Source organism: Setaria viridis, chromosome 9, assembly GCF_005286985.2.
Source record: "Setaria viridis chromosome 9, Setaria_viridis_v4.0, whole genome shotgun sequence".
Classification (NCBI taxonomy): domain Eukaryota; kingdom Viridiplantae; phylum Streptophyta; class Magnoliopsida; order Poales; family Poaceae; genus Setaria; species Setaria viridis.
Genome location: NC_048271.2, coordinates 12,393,018 through 12,409,424, shown reverse-complemented (window position 1 = coordinate 12,409,424; position 16,407 = coordinate 12,393,018). Strand labels below are relative to the sequence as shown.

At 41.3% G+C, this 16,407-nt stretch overlaps 2 long non-coding RNA genes and 1 other non-coding gene across 3 annotated transcripts; all 3 read left to right on the top strand.

Annotated features, from left to right (window-relative positions):
• Positions 1-2,469: 2,469 nt before the first annotated feature.
• Positions 2,470-9,961, top strand: LOC117836084 (uncharacterized). Its single transcript, XR_004636015.2, has 2 exons — positions 2,470-3,156; positions 7,936-9,961. It is a non-coding gene; the product is annotated as an uncharacterized lncRNA (long non-coding RNA).
• On the top strand, positions 8,841-8,913 carry TRNAR-ACG (transfer RNA arginine (anticodon ACG)). The gene has a single exon. It is a non-coding gene; the product is annotated as a tRNA-Arg (tRNA).
• Positions 9,962-12,729: 2,768 nt separating the features above from the next.
• Positions 12,730-15,383, top strand: LOC117835005 (uncharacterized). Its single transcript, XR_004635913.2, has 2 exons — positions 12,730-13,954; positions 15,051-15,383. It is a non-coding gene; the product is annotated as an uncharacterized lncRNA (long non-coding RNA).
• Positions 15,384-16,407: the final 1,024 nt, after the last annotated feature.

The following is a 16,407-nucleotide window of genomic DNA, read 5'->3' as shown; positions in this document are numbered from 1 at the left end:
CACCCTCCTCCCTGCACCATTCATGCCGGATCATCATCACCAGGCTTTTGCATGCACGGCGGCAGCAAGCAGCAGCCAATTCAATTCCCCGCCAGCCTTACCCTGCACCTGCTGGCCTCCCTCCCGGCCGCTTCAATTCAATTCAATTCCCCCGTGCTTCCTCCTTTCGGTTCTCGTCCCGCGGATGGATGGATCTCAACGACCGACCGACCGACGGTACAGACGTACAGTACACACAGGGAAACGAATTCACGATTTGCTTGCAAACACCCCAATTCTGTAGCCTGTAGGCAACCAGAAAGCCAAGTATTTGTTTGGTTCGCGGCGGCTATGTGTTGCAATATAATGCTTTGCGACGTCCAAAGTTGGTCAGATTTGGCTCGCTAAACGCCTGTTTGCTTCACATCTACACACGGTAATGGCTCTGAAAAATATGGCTTTGTAACCTCAATTTGACCGACGACAAAGTATGTACTCCGTCACCAGTCATTTGTGCATTGCGGTGCAGTTCCATTTTCACCGGTGCAACCTCCCAAAACCGTCACAGTACGTCAACGTCTACCAGGAAACACTCATCGCTGTTCGCAAATAACAACACAACACTACTCTGGCCATAAAGATACTTTAGAACTCAATAATATAATACTGTAGTCATATCACTGTTCGTCACATGAAAAAAAATTCTGGTACCACAAGTGAGCCCGCACGCACGAAATAAAAAAGAATAATGCATGATACAACTAAGGCCCCGTTTGGTTCCCAGGATTAAAGTTTAGTCCCTGTCATATCGAATGTTTAGATACTAATTAGAAGTATTAAACATAGACTAATTACAAAACCAATTGCACAGATGGAGGCTAATTCGCGAGACGAATCTATTAAGCCTAATTAGTCCATGATTTGGCAATGTGGTGCTACAGTAACCATTTGCTAATGATAGATTAATTAGGCTTAATAGATTCATCTCGCGAATTAGCCTCCATCTGTGTAATTAGTTTTATAATTAACTCATGTTTAGTCTTCCTAATTAGCCTCCGAAGATTCGATGTAATACGAACTAAACTTTAGCTAAGGATCCAAACACCGACACCGATCCCTCTTTCTCAAAATTTAAGAGGCTGCTTGATCGACCCAGTGCGATCTACACACTTTGAGTATATTAAAGTGTTTTATTGCCAGACGATCTTGTCTGCTGATGAACAATCTAGCTGGGGTAGTTGAGTGCACAAATCAATGTTCAATAAAAGATGCAAACAACTATGTGTGTAAATGCTAGATAATGTTATAATAATAATGTCGAATTGAAAAGGTGAAGCACTACTAGTACTTGTCTCTTCATCTGAAGCTAAAGGAAGGGTGTTCACATCTTTTTTCTTTTGCGAGTGGTGTTCACATCTTTCGTACTTCCTCCGTCCTGAAATACAAGGCACATTTTGATTTTGCTTGACCTGGTCTAGTAAAAAGCTAGATGGAGGTAGTTGATCAATTGTAGCATTGTTCAATAAAACATGTATGGAAATTATTGCGTATATTTTAGATTATACCCATTTGTTGTAGCTGTACACAAATATATTAATATTGTATGGATAATGAATTTTATATCACAGCTTTTTGTGTGTACAAATGCATACGAATAATACTCAAATAAAGGTGTTAAGTAGTATGGTTGTTCGTTGTCCTTTCATCTACCTCAAGGGAAACAATATTAAGAAATACATGTGTTCATTTACACACACACACACACATATATACATATATATATATATATATATATATATTCTCTATATATGCAAGTACTTGGGGTAGTTTTTATATTTTACTAAATGATGTCCATATACATATAATTATATATTATAGGTATTATGGACCATGATCATAATTGGAATATGTAAAATATGAAGTAAAAATATACATCGCAATTCTATGAGTTTTTCATCGAGTGAAAATTCATGATTTAAGTAAGCATGGGGCAAAACCTTTTTTTATTTTTAATTCAAAAATGAATGCTTGCATGATTTTGATATTTGTAAGCGCTTTATCGCTTGGCCTTGTCTGGTGAATACTGATCTGGAGGTAGTTGAGCACATAAATTATTGTTCAATAAAAAGATGGAAACAACTATAAATAACAGATGGCAGTTCTACTATAAGAGTACTAACAATCCCCTGATAATATATTTTAATATACCATAGCTTTTGTCTTCTTTTCATCTCTCAAAAGAAAAGTTGTATATGTTTAAATGAAATTTTGCATTCCACATTAGCTACTTTGACCACCAAGTAGCAGTATCTAATTATGCTCATTCTGGAACTTGGCGAAGTGTTATACCCGTTGGGAACAAAATCATGAATCTCCGGCAAGAATAAACGAACGCATCAAGAAACCCAACCAGAATTGGTGTGCGTCCTGAAACATTTCTCTCGATTGTATCCTGTCACTCACTTTCTGCCGCCTTTTAGGAGCCAGGAGATAAAAAGTTGCATCATGAGAAAGAGAAGCTCCTACAGTAGAAGGCACTCACCTACTGGCTATATAATCCCCAGATATCGCTTTCTCTTGGAGAAGGCACCATTAGGTATCCGTCCACACACCACGCCATTCCATTTGTCTTCAACAACACCCTCTCTCTCTCTCTCTCTCTCTCTCTCTCTCTCTCTCTCTCTCTCTCTCTCTCTCTCTCTCTCTCTCTCTCTGCCTGCATCTGCTACTGTTTCCTTTTTGTCTACTTTCTCATTTGTTTTTTTTTTCAACCCGAAGTAATTTTCTAGAGACTAGAGTCACTAGATTTCTAGAGTAATCTTGCAGAAATGGCTTGTGTTTTGGTTGGCATGAAAGGAAAAGAAGGGAAGGCATGCTTCGGCTAGCTTGTTGCTAGGATAAGGAGGTATTGGCGCGCCTCAATCCGAAGGCTTGGCTGATTGGCACGGCAGCCATGTTCTTGGATTGAGCCGCGTCAATATCTCCCCTTGCTCATCTCCTATACCTGGCTGGCGCTTGCCTTCTGATGTTCCTCATGTTGAAGCTAACTAATCGCAAGCAAGAATCGTCAGATGCATGCTAGCAGGATCTACAGGATCTATGGAAGTATGGAGAACGCTAGCGTCGAGATATCATCTTCAGGAGAACATGAACGGAATTGGTTTCCAAGCAAACTAGGTATGTACTTCATGCTTCATCTCTTCATTAAGAGTTTTATTTCCAGTTTATTTACCTTTTATTTACCTACCACACTAGAGAGAGAGAGAGAGAGAGAACCTATGCCATATAGCCTTTCAAATTTTGTCTATTCCATGCCACTGCCATGAACTCAGTGTTTATTTTTCAAAATCCTCCATTAGGGCGTCGTCAGTTATGCTTAAAATGGTTAAAGTTCCCTAATTGGTTGCAAATATGCAAATCCGCTTCTCATCTTTTTAGATACAAGATTTTCTACATTTGATGTTTGAATCAAGCTAGGATTGATATTATATATCTTCAAGTAGAAACTAGGAGCAGGACATATTTTTTGGATAACGTGGAAAAGGTACCACCAAAGAGTTAGGTTACATTGGATTTTGTGTAAATCATTTTTTTATGAACATAAACTGCGAAGATGAACTGGCCATTAAAAATAGGAGATGAATTGATGAAGTTTTTAACAAAGAAAAGCAATGTTGATCAATGTTGTTTCCTGATAGATCCCCCTCCCCTACTATGGTCATGTGTTATTAGGGGAAGTTAATGTGTCTATACTGGGAGATGCAAATAGTCAAATGGTATCATTTAGCTCGAGATGTGGCATTTCATAAAACAATTTACTTACACATAAAACCAGTAACCACTGGGGGAGCCTGCCAAAACATTTCACTGGCCCCATTAGTAAAAATATACTCTTATACTGTCGTATAATCTACTGCTTCTTACCTATTTAATATCCAAGCAAGAGAATGCCAGGTTTGTACAATATATAGCTTTTCATCCTTTGTGCTTCTGATTAACACCTTGCAGAAAAGGTATATGGTGTGTCAAAATTAACAAACTTCACAACTAAATCTTTTGAAGTACCTTAAAAAATTAATAGATGAATTGGTTTCAATTATGTTACTTTTTAATCAACGTAAATTCATTGTTGGAATGCAAACTCGCCAGTAGAAAGTAATTAAGTCCTTGCTTTTGAATTGTTTTTCTAATTATGATATGTTGGCTTATGTATGCTTGTGCATTATCCAAGCACACTATTTACAAGAGGGTTCTTTCTTTATTTTAATGATATCTAATATACAATACTAGTTCTCTTTTAATAGAAGGCATAAAGTAAAAATAATAATTTTAAGTCGACTAAGGTACTACACGCATGTGTAGATTACTGCAAACTCTCCCCTATCTGTTTTCATTTGCATACTATGGTTTCTGTCCTTCCAAGCATTCAAAACCTCCAATGCACCCTCTTCAGCCTCCAGTGTGAGTAGAGGTAGGGTAACGCTAAATTTTCTCTTTACCAAAAAGGGTACATCGTATTTTTTTTGTTATCCATGATTAGAAGGTTAACAAAATAGAATTTACAAATGGCAATGGAAGATGGCCATATATGGGTTATCATTTCTGTGATATATATAAGGATGTATAAGTTAAGGTTGTATATGCAAGTAATTACTAAAACTTATAAATTAATAGGATATGCATGCCCATCTTAAATTTTGCAACTAGGTGGTGAAAACTGTAAGTCTATTCCTAGGTATTGATGTATAGAATAATTAAAAAAAATACAAGTTCCCACTTTAGAAAACAAAATCATATCACATTATCACTCAAAAAACATGAGGCCGCTCGTAATGCCATGGTGGCAAGGGCAACAACCTTATTCAGACAATCAGACTCAGTAATCTTACCCTACAATGGGTAAACATTTGTAGAAGGTATCTGGCAATAATTATATTATTTATTAATTGTGTGCTCCTGTCGTGTACGTAGTGCAGCTAGCACCAAATAACCAAATGGAGTATCATCATCCCAGGATTTGTAGGTAAAAAGATAGTGATGTTAAGTTTAGCTGCCACTATCCTTGCAGAAGAGGCCAAAGAAAAGTTTGGCGAGCTGCTCCTAGTGGAGAAAAGATCACACACCACTTCATGGTAATGGCTTTTTTTATGGACTCGAGCTTATTTTTGAACGCCAGCTCAGTCACCTCACTTTTGGAAAGCATCTGCTGTGCCCCTATATATCAAGAACACAATGAAATTATGGTGGGCACTGGTACACTGAAATTTATTTCCATGTATATATTGGCCGAACTAGCATGTGTATTTGTTTCGGTGTTTATTCCCTAAGAGAAAGAACAAGATCACTGGGGGTGCAAGGATCTAGTTATTCCTTGTCGGCAGAAAACTGTTAGGGAGCCAAAAACACTGAAGCGACAGATATAAATCCCCTCCCCTCAATTCCATATCCAAATAAAAGTGGTCAGAAAAAAGTTACAAAATGCAGATGCTACTACCTGGGTTCCTGAACACGGATTTGAAGGAAGGTGCCCTAAAAGTTTTCTCATTTCATTTTTACTCTCCTCTAAAAATCTAAATTTTGGAGTGTTAAACTTGAGTTTGGAAGTAAATATCCTGAACTAAATTTTACATACAACTTGTACTCACTCGTCTATCCTTTTTGATAAAAAAAATACTGGCTTGATCTAAAGGGTCAAGTTTGATATAGTGCTCCAAATTTCTCGCAACACGTATCATGAAGGGCTCAGAATGTGCAGCCCACATGTTCTAGTGATGAAGCGACTGCAACAACTCAATTGCAAACCATAACTTTGAATGTACAATTGAGTTGTTGCAATCGCTTCATGCGGCAGCTGCGTACTCTCAGTCCACTTGCTCTACGTATTGGTCTGACTCATCTTTCCTGAAGCGGATTGATTGTTAAAAAAAAAATTCGAGCTGTATTCTCGGTTCATAACGGATTGCTTTATCAGTATATAGGATGTAAATGTAACGAAGATTGAAACCGAAAGACCCTATTGCCCGCAGCGGTTCATTCTTCACGGTTGTCTCAACAAGTCAAGGTTTCAGATTGTTGAGGAAGGAGTGACATCGCCGTATGATGTTTTTCCCAAAAAAGCGTAGAACTTGGTCTGTTTGATACGAGATTGGTATTGGCTTCTCATTTTCCGAAAACAGGATTGCAGTAACATAAGACAAGATCACGCAACTGAAGAGCAAGACAGAATGGCACCAGAAATAAAACTTTGTTCCATTACTTTCAACAACTCAATTACATGTAGTTGGCAAACGCGAACAAGTAAACACCACAAAAGTGTGAATCTTTCTACAAGAATCTGACTCAACAAGTCTAAAAAGTAAGGAATCAGTCAGTCAAATTATAGCTAGAACCGATATACTACATTAGTTCAGACAAGAACACTACGCCACGCCCTAAGTGACTAGAGGACGGCGAGGCAGAAGAACTCCACCGGATCAATAATCACCGGCAGCTTCACCACTGCTGCTCCTGCCCCGATTGAATGGGCACCAGGCGTGGAGGCCTCTTCGCTGTGGCAGCCCCGCTCTTCCCCGGCGGCGGGGACCAAGCCATCGCAGCGGCGGGAGCAGGACGCGGTGGTGGAGCCTCCTCGATGGCGCAGGGTGAGGTCGCGCTCCAGGACCGCGGACGGACCCACGCGTCGGGTCGTCTGCAATTGCCCTGCGGTTTGCCGCGACGCGGCCGCGCCGGCGCGTGAGCGCCTCGACGCGGTTTTCGTTGTCCGCTGCCACGAAAGTGATGGCGTCGTCGATCGAGGCGGCGAAGGCGCCCGCGGGCAGGAGCAGTGCCCCGTAACCGACCATCTTCTTCTTTGGCGCGGCACGGATGGGGATCGGAGAGATCGGCGATCGCAGAGCGCGCGGGCGGGAGGCACGAGCGGCTGAGCGGCAGGGGTTCTCGAGTTGGCGGGAGGCAGCGAGGTTGGGGGCATCCGAGTATGTCGTGGGTTCGCTCGATTCCGACTCGGACCTCTCCACTCGGGCGTTCGAGTCGGACAGCAAGGAAGGCGCATGCCATTCAGCTAGTTAACGCAGTGGGGAGACGTATTCCTTCAAGTCCGCCTTTCGTGAGGGGCTCGGCAAGCGTGTTTAGCATTCCGATTTCCAAAGTCCTGTTTTGATTCCGAGACAGGCTGGAAAAATGCAAGCTGGAATAGCATAGTACCGAACACAAACAGCTTCGCAAGAAATAACTAAAAATTGGATTTTTGACACGTTTTCCCTTCGAGGTAGAATCAAATGCATTTTAAAAGATCGTTTCAATCAATCCCATGTAATTCTTGATCTAAAAGAGCGCTTCAACCAATCACATTTCTACTAGTAAATTACAACGTGCTGTTAGGCTGTGTATAGCCAGAGCTGATGCTGATCGGATCAAATCAATCCATTTAGATCACATTTGGAAATCGATCTACTAGGGTGCGTTTACGGAGTAGTCCTGTTTTCAAAGTCTCATGGTTGGCCATCGATCTACTAGTCCTGTTTTGATTCCGATAAATAGCTCTGTTTTGATTGTTGTCAACACGGTCTATGCTGCCAGCGCTATTTAGAGAGCTCCCATAGCTGATTCTCTCCTGAATTCAGCAGGAACTCTACCAAATAATTTTTCAGAGAGAAGTGATTCTCTGCTAATTCTGTGAAGTGATTCTCTGAAATGAATTAAGAGGCTGGGAGCTGAAAAAAGTAGTTTCTTCTGATTCTGTGAAGTGATTCTCCATCTTGATTTTAAGAGTTCATGTTAGAGAATCAAAGAGAATCACTTTCAGCCACAGAATCACTTCTCTCAGAGAATCAGCTCCCATAGAGAATCAGAATCGGATAGAGCTCTACCAAACAGACCCTTAAATACCCTCAAATTGTCCTCTATCGTAGTGCCATAGCACTTCAATCTCAAACTCACAAAATCCATCTTTCCCAGGAATTACTACACGGCCAACCATGAGAGCTACCTTCCTTCTCGTTGTCGTCACCATTGTGGCCATCTACATCTTTGCAATGCCCGCTACCGCGATCTCCCAGCCGCAGCAAGGATGGTACCCATTACCAGTTATTGATGCTCCAGTGTCCAAGAGCTTGGCAAGTGGGCGATGGTGGAGTACAACAAGAAGGCAAGATGAACTTCCATTGGGTGGTGGGTGGTGACGAGGGGGAGGATCCGCGGCTAGGCCAGAGTTACCATTTCATCATTGATGCGTCGAACGGTAATGGCAAGGACAGAAAGTACGATGCGGTGTTGGTCGAGCAAGTTTGGTTGGACAAGCGCATTCTCATCTCCTTTAAACCCAAGAATTTGAGTGTTTTTTGTTTGCACAGTTGTATGGCTGCAGATTATTTGGATGTAATAATTCAAGCCTATGGATTTACATCTAGTTTGTTTCTGTATCAATCAATCATCGTATCTGTTATCTCTAGATAGTCATGAATTTCAGGTACAACTCTATTTCACATCTACATTAGACAAGTTTGGTTAGACAAGCGACTCTAAGGAATTGAATTTGCCCACTCTTAACGGATTGAGTGGCTTGGGGTAAGCTATTTTGATGGGCCAAGAAGGAAAGCCCGTAGAAGTGCTGGAAATATGACGGGCCAACTGATTTGATATTTGAATTTGAAGTCCCTGCAGTTGACTAGCCAATAGAAATTCCACTGGTACGTGACAAATATTTCCCTAACTTCTAGATTCTACGACACAGTGCAAATACAGCTTCGAAACAGACCCTCTGTCTGAGTGCCCATGCCCTGCGTCTTCGTTTTAAATCTGTGCATGAAGGCGTAAATATATGAGGTTAACTAGTATTCGTTGTGGGCAGCTGACGTGCAAATGACTCCGTGGCCCAATGGATAAGGCGCTGGTCTACGGAACCAGAGATTCTGGGTTCGATCCCCAGCGGAGTCGTATTCTTTTTGCCATTTAAGCGATTCTCCAATTCCATAGTAGGCAGGCGAGCACTAGCTGCATGCCCTGCATGAGGCATTCGTCTTCAGGTCCCTCTACTGCATTTGGACCATGCTATCTTCATGGTAATCAATCATTATCTTGGTATGGCACATTTGGACGGCAAGAAACAATTTTATTTTAAATCTAATATCTGCAGGGCAAATATTTAGGCATAAATTCGTTTTAGCTTATACTTAGGGCGACAATAGGCAATTCTCACCTATCATTAACTGCTAGAAACCCCTTGTCATGCATGCTAAACGTGGATTGATGGTCACCTAAATTTTAGCTTGTCATCATGCGCAGTGGTGGAACTGGAGATAAAATTAAAGGGGTCAGATAAACATTTGTCGGTTCAAGAATTTTGACAATTTATCCTAATTTTTCGTTGTCCCCACAAGCATACAATAGGTAGAGTAAGAACAAAGCTTTGGCCTAATTTCATAAAAAAATCCTATGATATTATGAGATAAGAAATAAAATTGAAAACAATTTATGGGATATACCGATATGGCTTAGGGAAATAAGACTTGCTTTGAGTTGGAGGAATACCAGAAGTAAGAGGGTCAGCCGTGATGTTGCCCTCCATTGCAGCCACGCCGCCATAGCCACTGGCTTGCTCGTCGTCGATGGTGTAATGGTAGTGCAAGATTCCGACATCCCGCAGATTGCAGGTGGCAGGCGAGGTTTTGGCGGCGGCGGCGCGTCGCGAGATTGGAATGGAAGGTCACGTGATTAGGTACGTGAACAGGCGCCTAACCACCTGTGTGCATACGTGCGTTGTTGAACGCTAGGTAACAGCTGACAGAATGCCAATTGGGCTTGGCCCTTGAGGTGTTGGCCTGCTGAGTCCTGATGTAGTCTATAAGCTGACAATTGACGAGGGGTAGTAGAAATCTTTTTTCTTTGTTGGGGGAGGTCATGGCTCCGGCTCCGCCACTGATCATGCGTTCTATTCCTGTAATGTTAGAAGGTTTATATACATTCTGAGTACTCTCTTTCCATATGCTCTTCCTGCTGATGAAGAACTATCCTTTGATCATCCTTTTCAAGGTCTCAATTCAGCCTGGCGAGGCAGAGTTTTGTGAAGATGGCTGATCAAAGTCTAGGTCATCTCTGCTCGACTACGACCTCAGCTCCAGTACAATCAAGATGAGAATGCCATTGATATGGGGCCATCGTTCAGATAGCAGTCAACCTGAGACTGACATTGATTTGGGAGCCGGATGGTGTGAGGTGTGTATTATAGTACAGCAATGAAATGAAGAGACATTCCCCCACGAGGCGAGCGCGCTGGGCCTGATGTCGCCCTGCCTTCGGCCTAATCGCTGAAATTAAGCCTGAATCTTCCAGCCCATGATGCCTCGCCTCTGTGAACATACATAATCGTTGAAATTAAGCAGACTACATTGTTGCTAGGAGCCGGACATGATATTTCCTATATTTTTTCCAATAATTAACAATAATATACTTTGCTACTGTATTTTTTATCCCATTTCTAAGGTCTTCTATGTTTCGGTGGTTCATTCCTCCGTTCCAAACAAATCCTCAGTAATTGATGACTAAGCCACTAATATATTTAAGTTGCATATATCGACAAGGATTCCTCTAGTGACGCCTAAAAATGTATCTTGAGTAAGTGCCTTCTAATTATCTGGAATAATAAAAAAGAACTGTCAGGACTACATGCAAGGATTGTTTTAATTGTTTGCTCAAGTGGGCAATGTAATATTAGCCCTCATTATATGTGTGTGTATACATACATACATACATACATATATATATGTATGTATGTATGTATGCATGCATGCATGTATGCATCCGGTGGATCCACTAAAATCACACATAAGATAGCTATTTATAAATGTTGACCGTTTTGTTTTCTACATTCAGAATAACAAACAACCGAGGATTAGCCTCTCTAGCTGTGTGTGTCTATATATGGCTAAAATGTACCAAGGTGCATTTTTATTACGGGTGCACGGATCCATTCAAGCTCCAATTCCACTACCGCATGCCAAGAAACAATAAAACCAACCAATCATGTGAAGCCACCTTATCCAGAAATCCACCCACCACAAGCTTTGCATGCGGAGGGAATCTTTCGTTGATTTGAATCTAAAAAATGCGATATCTCCTAAACCGTAGGTCCGATTTCAAATCCGTTTAAAGCATGTTGATGGAAAAAAATGTGCCAAATAAAATGAGATCCATGAAGGATATATTCTAATGATTTTTTTCAAAAATATGTAATTGCAGCTATGTTGTAGTGTGAATTGCAATCATAGCTACAACATAATTGCACCTTAGTTTTTAACCTAGGTATCGTTGGTCTCAACTAGTTAAAATCTAGTTATTATCATGTTGCTACTAGTTGCAACAGGTTACTGCCTAGTTGCAACCAAGTTACTACTGGTAGTAATGTTACTACCCAGTTACTATCAACCATTTACTCCTCAATTGCACCTAAGTTATACTAGTTGCAACTAGTTACTGCACATTTGCAACCTAGTTGCTACTCTGGTTGCAATCAGATATGATAGCAACTCTGAATTGCAACTGAATCTGATTATAAAGATGAGATGAAAAAGTACATAGAGTTATAACTAGTTGCAACTCGGTAGTATACAGAGTTGCAATCAGTAATACACAGAGATGCAACTCGTGTAAAAATAATAAAATATATCCATATTGGATCTAGTTTTGTTAAGCATATTTTTTGAGTAAGATGCAGCAAACGATTTGTTAATCGGGGTTACGGTTTAGGAGAAAGTTTGTTTCAAAGAATTGAACATACAAAAGATTCCATCCATGCATGCATGCAATCTGGTGAGATTTGTATGCAACTTGGTTGTGCATGGTAGATGGATGATACAAATTAACTAGGATGCACGCACGACATGTTTGGTTGAGCGTGCAGGTAGATCCAGCCCACCATCGACCTGGGTGCATTCTATGTACTGGATGCACCCAGGTGCATTATAGCAAAACAGTATATATAAATATACATATTTATAAGACAAGGCTAAAATGCACCTAGGTGCATTCTGTACAGCAAATGCACGGACCGTCCCCACCCTAAGTTCCACGTGCCAGCTAATTCACGCATCAAGGAAAACCCATGCTCATGCACGCAAAACTAAATGGATACAATCAACAACGTTACGCCACCTCACAGCTTAACCCACCCACCAGGAAGCATGCATGCAGGAAATCTTTTCTTGATTTAAAAAAAAAAACGACATCTCCTAAACCGCAGATCCAATTTTAGATCCGTTTGCAGTAGGTTGTTGGAAAAAATGTGCTTAACATAATGAGATCCATGAATGCTATATTTGATGAAGTTTTTTTAAGCATGTAATTACAACTAAGTTGTACTATGAGTTGCAAGAATGTCTGCAACCCAATTGCAACTTGATTGTAGCCTATTTAGCACTCGTTACTTATGGTTGCAATTATTTAATATTCAATTGCAACCCAGTTGCTACTCTAATTGCACCCAGATATGCTTCCTACTAAATAGAATTGCAACCAATTACTACTGATTGTAACTAGTTATTACTCGGTTGCTACTATGGTTGCAACAAGTTATAATTGCAACTCAGAATTGCAACATGATATGATTATTTTGATCGGATGCAAACAATACACAGGTTATAACTAGTTGCAACTCTGTAGTAGTCCGAGTTGCAATCAATATACATAGATATGCAACTCACTTAAACGATAAAAAAATATATCCATATTGGATCTAGTTTTGTTAAGAATATTTTTTGAGACAGATGGAACAAACAGTTTATCATTCGGGGTTACAGTTTAGGAGAACATTTGTTTTAAAGATTCGAACCAACAAAAGATTTCATCTATGCATGCACGCAGTCTGGTGGAATTTGTATGCTAGGTGGCTTTACACGGTAGGTGGAAAATATAATTAACTTAGGAAATACTCACCGCATGTTTGGTTGTGTGTGCTGGTTGCTCACCGGCCCTATGTACAGGATGCACCATATGTATTATAGCAAAACGGTATGTGTAGACACACACACATATATATATATATATACATACATACATGGATAGATAGACAGTAATATACTGCACCCTGGGTACTGAACAACTCCGTACCCGAGCCGCTCGCCCGATCGTCGCTTCCCCGCACGGCATTGGCCAACCGGCTCGCAACACAGCTATTCCCTGGTTTTTTCTACCGATTTTTTGCCGCCTTTTTACTCCGGTCGATCCAACATTACGAACTAATTCACATCGTGGGTCCACATCCCGTGCAGTTCCTGTCTTTGCCCGACTCTTTCCCTGCTGGCCACGACTCTCTCCTTCCCGGCCACCGCCCGCCAGCCGCCGGCCCGCCGTTCCGTCCCCGCGCAGCCGCGCCCTCCCCATCCTTCCGTCACCGCAGTTCCTCACCTTGTCGACGCAGTGTTGTACACCGCAGGAGCCCACCGGAGCTAGGTCTCCACCGGCGCTAGGTGTTGGTGTTGCTCTTTCCATCAGCCACTCGAATCCTCGCGCTCCGACGCCGCCGGTGAGGAACTCCACCGCGGTGAGTTCTACTCAGCTCGTACACAAGTTATCGTCATCAATCTGCCGTGGAAGGACCCATCGCATGAACCTCGGTTCTCGGCACCGGTTCCTCCCCCGCCGCTAGATCCCGTTTCTCGGCACCGCACGTCTCCCCGAAACCGCCGCCACTAGCACACAAGTGTGAGGGGCTGAGGTCCAAACTCGTCGGCAGTTTGTACCCTATCAACCAGCTGACCTGGATTGGAGACGCATTTGCGGCATTGAAGCTCGGCGGCGGCAGGTTCCTACCCATCCCTTGCGGCAGCCTCCAATTTCTTTCCTCACCAGCTCCCCCTTCCAATCCCGCTCGCCAGGACATGAATCGCATTTGAGGCGTTGCTCCTCGATGGCAGCAGCTTCCTATCCCTCCCCTTCGGCGTGGATTTATTCGGATTAATGAGCTATTCTCCCCCATTGCAAGGTTCCTTTCATTCTCCTCCCGTATGATTTCAGTTGATTTTGATTGATTTCCCGCAGAAGTACCGTTGATTTGTGCAGGTTATAGAACAATGTTGGCCTCTTAGATTTGCAACTGATGGGAGATTGAGTATTAGATTCGGAATGGTCTCCAAGTAGGATATTACATCAACCATATGTACCCCTAAAATGTAGAATTCTCCATTCAGATCGATGCCAGGATCATTCAGTGAAATTTTGCCACTTGGTGTAATGCACATCCACGCTCCTGTCATTTTTAGAGACGATGGATCATTTTTCTCTAATTTTTAATGTGAGGTGCTAATCAGAAAATATGCTAATAGAAGCAGACAAAGCTTTATTTTGAACTAGAAGCACTAATGTTTTCTTTCCAGGGAGGACAGTATGCATTTTTTATCTGGTGTTCTTGATGCTCTGTTTTGTGTTTCCGATCAGTTGAAGTGCAAAATGGACAATGGATAATATAAAGTAGGACTGATTTTTTTACTTACTCCATTTTCAGCTGCAAGATTCATATGTGGAAATGCATATCTGCTCCATTTTTAGTTTAGGTTAGCTAGTTGTCAGTTGTCACTATATGTCACAGTGATTCATAAACCTTTCTGATATCTAAAACTTTTCTAATTTCGTTATGTCAAATGGACCAGCTTATATGTCTTATATGCAGTCGTACATATATCTTTCTGCTAAGCATTATGCTTTAAAATAATCCTTATTGTTACAGTTTAAATGGTCTGCTTAGGCACCTTGCAGTGAGATGGCATCCAGTAATCTCTGTTGCTTTGTTCAAATTTGATGGCACTACTCTTAATACTGAGTCCCTCAATAGTGTCAGCATGATTGCATAGATGGAATGGTGGCTAAATTGAAATGGCTTAAGGAATCTAAGAATAAATTAAATAAGTGATCTAGAAAAATAGAAACATAGACCGGTAATATATTGGATCAGAGATCACAGTATTGTTTTGGTGCCTGGACCTGTACCTGTCGGAGTATGCTCGTAATGGGTGCGCTACCATTTTGCTGAATCGATAGCTAGCAATTATATGTTGCTCTGAACTATTGACATCTGCCTGCAGCGGCAAGATAACTTTAAGAGGAGATTGGTAGGAACAAACAAGCTTGACTTTTGTTTCCATCACAGAAGATATCCAAACAACCTGTCAGATGATGGCGGAGACTGAAATATCTTGGGGGAGTGTAGAAAATTCTTGTTAGCGTAATGGTTAATGTCTTTCCGAGACATTTATTTGTATGCCTGTAATATGATCCTTCATTACACAAGATACGTAGAATTTACCATTCAGGTTATCGCTAAGTTTATTCAAGGAAAGAAATGTGCCACCTGGTGTATTGATATTCCTATTTTTCTTTATGAAAGATTTTCTGTGGCGTGAAAATGAGACACATCGCATATGATTGATATGCCAGATTGATTTATCACAAATACTCGCTTACGATGAATATTTGAAACGAGAATTTTTTAAACGAAATATGATGAATATTTACTCTATTGGCTGCCATTTCAGTTCGTAAAGAACGATAAGTCGGACCTGAAAGGCCCTTTGATATGATTAACATTTTGCTTAAAGAAACGTGAGAATACAGTTCAATCTAAAGCTCGGTCAGTTTGGATCATACAAACTGAATTCTTCTCTTTTATTATTAGTACAAATGTGTAAAAAATTTCGTACTGGACCCACAAGGTGGGCAACAGAAAATATCTCCAGTTTGGACTAAAATACTGAGTTCAATCTACTCCGTTCCGGTTGTTTTATACATTGATGTGTCATTAAATTACTACCAAAGAACAGATGATAAACCATTTGTCAGAAAAAAAATCATTTTTCTCAAATACCAAACTGGTGTCTTAAGACCACGACTGAGATAAAATGGCAGATATAAAATCACTGTGTTCAACTAGCACTAGATGACGTAGCACTGTTGAAACAACAAATGAAAATATTCAGTAGTTGGATCATAAACACTGAGATTTTGGTTGACGCAACAATTGCCTGCATGTGAACGTGAATGCTTATGTTGTACTGTATTTTGAGGAAAAGAAATAAAATTAAATGGACCTCAGGTCACGTACTAGTTCCGACTAAAATTGTAAATTATAAGTCACCGATATGATGCACGAGGCTACGAGCGGTGGATGTTGAAAAATGAAGATCGGCAGTCCATGTTCCATGCACCATGCAGCACTGTCCACATGCGCGAATAAAAAATGAATATGGACGAATGATGCGGTTGGTGGAATTCGAACCGTGCGCGCCTGCGAAAAAAAGGAGCATAGACAGCCGAGGGACAGGGCGCTCGGTCACGCGGGGGAGGAGGGCGCCAGGCCGCGCGTCGGAGGTGGCTCGGTCCGGTACCTAGGTATGAGAGAGAGTGGCAGTGTTGGTCTCACGTACATGATCACCATATTGTTTC